At 40.8% G+C, this 9,303-nt stretch overlaps 2 long non-coding RNA genes across 3 annotated transcripts in view; one reads left to right on the top strand and one right to left on the bottom strand.

Moving 5' to 3' along the window:
- The window catches only part of LOC122066552, a 3,641-nt gene extending 2,629 nt beyond the window's left edge, over positions 1-1,012 (top strand). The window contains exon 3 of the long non-coding RNA XR_006136398.1: positions 698-1,012. This is a non-coding gene — a long non-coding RNA (uncharacterized LOC122066552). The remainder of the gene's footprint in view (positions 1-697) is intronic.
- Positions 1,013-1,247: 235 nt separating this feature from the next.
- Positions 1,248-5,227, bottom strand: LOC122066551. Of its 2 annotated transcripts, XR_006136397.1 has the most exons (3): positions 3,478-4,762; positions 1,932-3,136; positions 1,248-1,747 (listed from the first exon to the last, which is right to left on the bottom strand). It is a non-coding gene; the product is annotated as an uncharacterized LOC122066551 (long non-coding RNA). The 2 variants fall into 2 exon arrangements; XR_006136396.1 differs by having other exon boundaries at positions 1,248-3,136; positions 3,478-5,227.
- Between the last annotated feature and the right edge of the window lie 4,076 nt (positions 5,228-9,303).

The following is a 9,303-nucleotide window of genomic DNA, read 5'->3' as shown; positions in this document are numbered from 1 at the left end:
TATATATTTTCACATGATGCATGTTTTACCAACTTGGATGTGATCAAGGTTTTGTGGATGAGTAGTGTGATTTCTGTGTGGAAATGGATGTAATATTGACAATCGTTGGTACGGTGTGGCCGAGGTTCTGTCTGGTACCATGGGCTCAGAGATCAGTCTTACACCTATGGTCACAATGGATTGTGATGGGTATATTGGTTGTATTGGATGCATTTAGATGCATATGGTTAGGCTTACATCCCTAGTGCTATAATCCCTTTCCAACAAGGGGTAAGGTATTGGCTAATCCCACTTAGTGGTAGGTCATGGAAGACTACTATGCCCGAAAATGACATTTTTGAGAGGGCACAGCATGGTACAACGTACTATATGCATGACTGTCTGACCATGGGGGACCGAGGCTATGACTAGGACCATGTGTCAAGGGTTACTATTTAGGGGTTAATTGGGGGACCGAGGCTCTGACCGGGACTGCTGACTCCTGCTTGCAATGAGCTTGCATTCCAGAGGCCCAACGTTCACGGTAGGAAATGCCACCTACGTCGCTTATAGCACTTATACCCATAGATACTGAGACTTAGTAATTAGAATGGAAAATAGACTAATAAATGAATCATATGGATCTTGCATATGGAACATATGGTATGATATTGTGAGCTTGTGATGGCATTCATGATTTATATGCGTGTGCTTGCAGGCTCACCCCTCACTGAGCTGTGTAGCTCACCCCCATTGATATCTCCTTTTTAGATATTGGAACTGGAGCTTTGGCACGGCAAAGACAGTCTAGATATGTAGGTGTAATTGATGGACTCTTGTCGGGACATATGATTAAAGCAATGTGTACAGGATCTATTATTGTAAAATTTTTTGTAAGGTTGTAAATATTTACACTGTAATTAAATTATTTGATATTACAATAGTCTGGTCACCACATTTATTATGTTTTATGCATCTTATATGTGTACATTGATTTATTAGTTGACTTGAGAGATGGGTTTTGGTTACCGTACTGCATCTGTGATCCTTGGTATTGTCAGGATGATTGGGTTGAGAATCCAGTGGCCCTTACCTTAGCCATATTTGGGGCAGGGTGTGATAAAGTGGTATCAAAGCGAGATGCTCTGCGATAACCTAACCTAAACTTTAAGAGTTGTGGTGATCAAATAGGAAATGAAATAAAAGCCAAAAGATAAATTGCATAAATATAAATCAACTAAAGAGACAGAGAGCACGTAAATAGAATGGAAACCAGAAAGAACTATTATATTATATAAGCAAGATTTACATTGTGTGACCACAAGACAAGTAAGAACATAAATAGAAACCTAGACGAAAGAAAGAAAAAGAAAGACACCCTGCAAGTACAAAAAGGGGGAGAATACACATCCGAACTGTTAAAAAAAAAAAAGTGATAGGTACAATCCAAACTATTTTAGAACATTGATCCAAGTTTGTTAACAAAACAACAAAAGGCTGGAAATAGTGAATCAAGCTCTACTACTGGAACTGCTACTGACGACTAGAAGAAACTACGTCTCATTGCTGCTGTACGAGAGACCGATAGCGAGGAGGCCTATAGTTTGGTGGAATGTTTATACACTCCGCCTATCCATCTAGAGCAACTTCTACTATCTCCACCCTAGAGCTCAGAGTGTCGATTCAAGATGTCAGCATACCTAGACTGGGGCAATCTGAGTGAAGCCCTTCTCCATGGAGTCCATCACAGTCTGTAGAGTTGGGGTATCTGCGCCATAAAAGTACGGAACAAGTAAGATAAAGAACCAGATATCAAGTTAGAGTTTATATAGAATATTAAACAATAAGGAATGAGAATTCCCTCTGATCTGAGCAGAAGGCTGGGCAGACTCTAGGGCAGTCGCAAATGGAGTCTGACAAGGGAGGTGAGTAGTCTGTGTGGTCTGCAGTACCTCAGTAGGAATGGTGCCATGACTGCTGTCCTCTAGAACACGGGGAAGCTGTGCCTCTAGGCTCTCAATCTCATCTAGGGTAAACCCATTGAGACCCATGTCCACATCATTGAAATGGAAGTCTCTCAGGGAATCCTCCTGCTACTCCTCATCCCTGAGTGGTACCTCTCCCTCAACTCTCTGTAGTATCTCTTGCTCCTACTCCTCATGGATCTCCTCCATGTGTATCTCTTCTTCTTGATGTTGTATTTCTTCCTCATGCTGCTCATCTTCACTCCTATGCAGCTCATCATGCTCTCGGTCCTCCTCACTCTCTGACTCCTCCTTAGTTGCAAGTGTCTCATCCTCATCACTGCCTGCATACTCATGGAGTTGCATCTTCTCCAAAATGGCCCTATCAAAAGGGATAGCATGGGAATCTCTCTTCTTTTCACCTACTAAACAGAGTCCCATGTGCTTGAACAGCTTGGTCAGAATCCTGCTATAGAATAGATGACCATCAGCAAGGTGATAAGCTCAGTGTACCATATGCCTCAACATCAAATAGGGCAAACTAATTCGCTCCCCTAAATAGATGCAAAAGGCTGCGTAAGCCTGTATCAAAGACACCTCGCTGAAATGGCTGATAATCGGAAGGATGTTGTACTGTACGATCCTGCACAACACCTTAGGGGAAGGCTTCCAATTTGCTATCCGGGCCCAGTTGGCCTCACCACCCTCTGTGACTACGGCCTTCAGCAGTCCTATCTCTGTATCCTTGAAGAATCCTCGGGAAGTAGTTCTAGGAGGGCAATAGGTCTGATTTCTCTCAATGGATATCCCGATGATACTTCCAAATTCAGCAGTAGTTAGGGAGATGTCCCTACCACCTACTCAGCTAGCAATCTTGTATTCGTCATTGCTCAAGTGTTTGTCGGTTAGATTGCAGTAGAATGTCCTAACTAACCTAGGGTGAACATCTTCCTCCAGTTTCAAGATAGCCTCCCAACCCAAGGCCTCGAACCTCTCCTTTACTTTGAATGCTCGAAGATCATGAGTGATGATAGGTCACTCTACGATCAGAGGTCTGGACATGAAATGAGTCTAATTAGCTTGATCAGTAGGAGTTCGAAACCAGATCATATCATAGCTCTCATCTGTAGCCATTTGCCCAATGGGAATTATGGCTACTTTGCTACGGGTCATTCGATCTGTAAACATGAGTCCTGAAATGAAAACAATAAAGCAAGAAAACACAATGCAATAAGTAAATACAACAATGTGTGATACAGAGATTGCAAGAAAAACAAGAAATTGCATAAAGGAATGAGAACTACAGAGATGAAACCTAAGTTAGAAAATTCCCCCAAAGAGAAATTTCAGCAAATGTATAATGGATTATCACATAAGAGAATACATAGACAAGAAAAAAAATTTCATAAAAAGAGGGGAGAAAATTTCAGCAAAGAAGAAAAAAACAAAAGGAATGAAACCTAGATTAGAAAATTTCCTCAAAAGAATGTGAAATATTGACCTAGGATGAGTAAATATGAGGGAATAAGTATACCTGAAGTGAGATTGAGTGAAGAAGTTTGTAGAAAATGGATGGAAGGAGCTTAGACTTGAGTATGGTGGCCGGCCGGTGCTTGTGGAGTGAGAAATGAGAGTTATAGAATGAGTTAAAACGCTCTCGGTTACTGTTTAAGGACCGTAACAATAGGCGAACCAGCCTGCCGGTCGTGGATGCTCTCCCGCTGGTTTGGCCAAATGATGCTCTGACAACTTAGAACTTCCTGCTAGGAATATACATGGTTTAGGGCATGGTTAGGGGACTCTAATTGGAGTTTCTGAACACATATAGGTGCAAACACCCATGGACTCAACTAAGAAATGGAAAGTGATGCATTTAATAGGAAGGTATTAGATCTGGAATGGTAAATTAGTTTAAGGTATATGGAATACTGACTTCATGTGCAAAATCGATTGACGGATCATGGATGGAATCAAGACATGCAAGAAATAAGAAAAATATGACATAAGAGAGAGAGAGAGAGTAACCCCAACATAATCTATGGAAATCCAATACCTGTGTATGATATTATAAAAAGGTAGACAGTAGATATGAAATTAGAAGTTACGAATCAAAAGATCAAGATTCAAATAAGGAAGCAAAAAGGAGAAGGTGTGATCAGATCGAATCATGGGAAATAGTGGGGAAAAAAAATGTGTGATTGCTGTCTATCAGAATATAAGGGACAAACTTGGGGCAGCTTGATTAAGGGAAAGATCTGAATACAAAGTGTCTGCTTTGTACAATTACAATATCATATTTCAGCAATAGATTTGTCAAGAGATAATGAGATGGAAAAGAAGTCAGAACCAGAAGAGTATACTAACTTGTGGGAATTAATATGAAATCATTAGAAGTTAAGAAAAGGAGAAAAGGAGAAAAGGTGACAATGGGACAACTAAATAGTGACATCAGATTTAATTAACTCGGATTTGTTAGAATCAAATAAGGAGTAATCGAAGTTCATTATTGTGCTATAGGAAATATGGAAAGTTTAATATAGAAGGAATGGGATGCAAAGTCTGATGATATTACAATTTTCCATGGGACGAACATTTGTATCTGGAATAACATGGAAAGTAGGAATCGATGAAATAAAGAAACCATAGATTGGATCCCATATGTTATGGTACATGGAAGTAAGTGGATTAACATATGCAACCTTGAATCTACACCGTATTTAAAGGTCCATATGGTTGAGGATTTCATAAGGCAATGACTTCGAAAGGATGACCCATGGGAAGTAAGATATAATGAACAAATTGTGGATGACAGACATGTACAAAATAAATAAATAAATAAATAATAGGGCTTGGGAGATTTAAAACTAAGTTCAGACAACCTCCTCACACATTTCGAGGACAAAATTTTTCTGAAGAAGGGAGAAATTGTAACATCCTAAATTCAGAACTCCCTTAGTTCTAAGGGTGTTGATAGTGAATTATAGCTAGAAGCTAAAGGATAATGATGAAGATGGTGGGACAAGTGGAAGTGATGGAAAAGCAAGGAAATGTTTGATTTTTGGTGTGGGGAAGGTTCCATATAAGATGGGACATCATAGGCTGAAGACAGGTTAGCAGGGAAGCCCACAGCAGACAACAGGTGGGATAGGCCCCTGCCAACCGGCTAGCCGGTTGCAATGGCAGAATGCCTAGAAATCTACTATTTACTCTGTGGGCCCCACTACTTTGCATGGTTGCTTTTCCCAATCCTACCATAGATTAGGGCATGTCTAATGGTTCTAATGCACTTAGTTTCATGTTAAACTTTAAATCCTATAGGGAGTTATTTCAATTTAAGTATTTCTAAAAATGGGTTTTTCTAAAAACTGATTTGCCAAAGAAAGACCCTCCTAAGGTCTGTTTGGCTTTATAAAAAGAGGGTAGGTCAGTTGTTCCTCCCTTTCTTTTGTTGTTGTGAGTACGAAACAAGAAGTAGAAAAGAGAACGGAAGAAAAGGGAAAGAAAGTAAGAGGAAGAAGAAAAGAAGGGGAAGGGAGTTGTTGCTGCCAGGGTCTGTTTGGCTTTATAAAAAGAGGGTAGGTCAGTTGTTCCTCCCTTTCTTTTGTTGTTGTGAGTACAAAACAAGAAGTAGAAAAGAGAGCGGAAGAAAAGGGAAAGAAAGGAAGAGGAAGAAGAAGAAAAGAAGGGGAAGGGAGTTGTTGCTGCCCTGCAGCTGCTGTTGCTGCTGCTGCTGCCTGCTGCTATTGTACACACCAGTGCAGCTGGTGGTGCTGCAGGTGCTACTATTGTACACACATGTACACTTATGTGGTGCTACCTCATTCTAGAGCTAGGACATGGGCTGTACAGTTGGTGATGACTCTCCTACACATCCAACACCCAATTGGGAAGGTAAAACCCAAACCCTAACTTGTGAATTTAATTTCAGTAGGAATCAGTTAGGGGTAGGGGTAGTGTAAAAGTGAAATTGAAGGTTGGGAATTGCATGTGGGGACCTAATATAGTCTCCCACAGCAAAATCCCAATCTGTGAAACCCAAATTGGAACCCAATTGACTATAAAGTTATCCCAGAAACCCTAAACCAGGGGGCTTTTCCCAATTGGATTAAATTAACTGCAATTGGTAGTGGAGTATGCCCCTGCCAGACTTCAATTGTACCCAAGGACAGATAGAAAATTTAACTGACCCTCCCAGGGAGTAAATTGGGCAAATTGAGACCCAAATTGAATCAAGACAGTGCTCAGAGACCCAAATTGAATTGGGAAATTAGTGTTTATGAGGTAGAAGTTTAAAATGAAGAGGGTGCACTCTGATTTAGGTGCTGGAACTATCTGACACAACTCTGGGAAGAAGAGGTAGGGTTCTTGGGTAGTAAAAGCCAATTCTACCAGGGGAGCTGGCTAGCCGGTTGGGCCCTAACAGAACAGGTGCAAATGGGATTTATGCAAGGTATGAACCCTATGAGTAGTACAAGTGTACTCAACCCTGCCTAGTAAAGGTCTAATCATGTAAGGATGAGCTCTATGACCCTAGGAAAGAAGGAAATGCCATGGAACACAAAAGGGTAGTGAAATGTCAACATTGCCCCTATTATGCTTGAGAACCTCAACCAAGTACATCATGCATCAAGGGCAGTACTGACATACCCAGTAAATTAATAATGATGGACCACTTGTCTGTGAGGTTGTTCCTATGAAACACAGAGTTCCATGACCCTATGAAAGATGGGTGACATGTTATTGGTTTAATAGTAGGAAAGGAATACTGACTTGGAGTCAGTATGCCGCTTATCAAAAGACTGTGGGCTCAAATACTAAAATCCAACCAAGATTTAAAAGTAAAACTGTGTAAATGTCTAATAAAAGCAATATTTATCCTAGTGTGAATCTAATCACTAGGAAACTGAAATGCAATTGGTGAGGACACGCGTGATCGGGAATTTAGCAAAAGAACATTGGCTTCGGGAAATCAGGTGAGTGGGTGTTTGGTTTATTTTATGGAGTGTTTCTTGTATGTTTTAGTTTTTTTTACACATGTGAAAATGTGATAAACTTGTGGTATGGATTTATTTTGCATAAAAGTATATATATTTTTACATGGTGCATGTTTTACTGACTTGGATGTGATTGAGGTTTTGTGGATGCGTAGTGTGATTTTTGTGTGGGAATGAATGTAATATTAACGGTCTTTGGCACGGTGTGGCCAAGGTTCTGTCCGGTACCGTGGGCTCAGAGGTCAGTCTTACAGCTAGGACCAAGGAGGTGTATATGTGGCAATTGATGAAATGTTGATGGTCTGTGGCACAGTGTGGCCGAGGTTCTGTCTGATACCGTGGGCTCGGAGATCAGTCTTACATTTGTGGTCACAATGGATTGTGTTGGGTATTGTGGTTGTATTGGATGCATTTAGATGCATATGGTTAGGCTCACATCCCTAGTGCTATAATGTCACATAATAACCCACACCCCGCCCTCCATATGGCATATGCATGAGGCATTGGAATTTCCAATCCAGTCAGTTAACCTACACCCAGGATCCGGATGCAGGTAATAACCAAACTCACCACTAACTCAACTATCAAATCAAAGTATATGTAAAATTACATAAAAGTCATGATGTGCATGTGGTGATCAGCTACAATGATAACTGTATAGTATTACTGGCCCATTTAATTACATCTTCCACAAATTACAACAGTTTACATAATACCACTTATACTAAATTTACAATATTAAAACACAATATCAAAAGTCCTTGTCTATATTCACTACCTGATCTTTTCTTCATCTCCAATGAATCATCTGCTCACTTCTGCTTCGACTTCAATACCTAAGGAGGAGTGAGGATTGGGAGGTGAGCACGGGTATGCTCAATGGGGTGGGGGCATACAAGCACACAAGCATACAGAAATGATAAATAATATATTTATAGATAATTCAAGCATTTCATATCATGTCCACAATTACATAAGCATTCACGAATCATAATCATAGATAATCTCAACATACCACATCACATGTCTACATTTCCAACCCATCCAACATACAACATCTCAAATTATATTTTTCCAACTCATTTTTCACACCAAATTTCCAATCTATAACAATCAACTCATAATGCTGCATCCACATGGTTCATTTATTAATCTAATTTCATTCTAATTACTAAGTCTCACCCTATGGGTTAAGTGTTATAAGCAATGTAGGCATCATTCCCTACCTTGTATGTTGGGCCCTCAAGAATACAAGCTCATTGTAGCAGGAGCCAACCAGTCCCGGTCAGAGCCTCAGTCCCCCAGCTAACCCCTAAATAGTAACCCCGACACCATAGTCTCAATCAGAGCCTTGGTCCCCAATGGTTCTGATAGCCATGCATATGCTACACCATACCATGTTGTACCCTCTCAGGATATAGTATGTTGTATCTGGGCATAGTAGTCCTACACGACATACCACTAAGTGGGATTAGCCAATACCTTACCCCATATTGGCAAGGGGTTATAGCTCTGGGGTTGTGTGCCTAACCATATGCAAACTACATGCAAAAGTCATCCAACATGTATTCATGACTATAGCTATAAGACTAACCTCTGAGCCCACGGTACCAGAAACGCACCTCGGCCACACCGTGCCACAGACCGTCAATATTACAACCATCACCACACACACTGCAATCCCAGATGTAAGACTACCTCTGAGCCCACGGTACCAGACAGAACCTCAGTCACACCATGCCATAGAACGTCAATATTACACCCAACATCACATACACATTCACAATATACATCCACAATTCATCATATCTCTCATTCGGTAGTACATGTTTCCAAAAATCAGATTTCACATACTTCATCCAATCCACATGCATTACCATAATAAATTCAGTAAGAAGGAGAATAAATTGCAAGCAAGCACATTAAAGCATATTATAATGTAATAATATATAACTGTGAGGGTAGCGGCTAGAGAAATGGGCTATGCCCCCTGTCCTCTTTCCTCTCTCTATCTTTTTCATGTGAGGGGAGGGGTTCGTGTCGTGTATGCTTTGCTTGCAGGCCCCGTACTGCCATATTACAGCTTGGAGATACGTGGAGGCTTATTTCGCAAGAGTGTAAAATTCATCATTTGAAATGAGGGTTTGATGATGGCCCAATTCAGGGATCGGGATCATACAAATGGGGTTTGGAGTCACCACCTAGGGTTATGGGCCTAGGACCTGGGGGTCGGCCCTATTCCTGAGAAAAGGGCCCAAAATCTAGTCTAGTCCAGAGATTTAGGGTAAGTGTTAGGTTACAAAATTGGGAAGGTGTTAGGCACCCAATCTATCCGGTTCAACCGGTCTTCTTGCTAGATGCTTGAG

The sequence above is a fragment of the Macadamia integrifolia genome, unplaced genomic scaffold (genome assembly GCF_013358625.1).
Source record: "Macadamia integrifolia cultivar HAES 741 unplaced genomic scaffold, SCU_Mint_v3 scaffold2459, whole genome shotgun sequence".
Lineage (NCBI taxonomy): Eukaryota > Viridiplantae > Streptophyta > Magnoliopsida > Proteales > Proteaceae > Macadamia > Macadamia integrifolia.
This window is presented reverse-complemented; position numbering and strand designations above follow the sequence as displayed.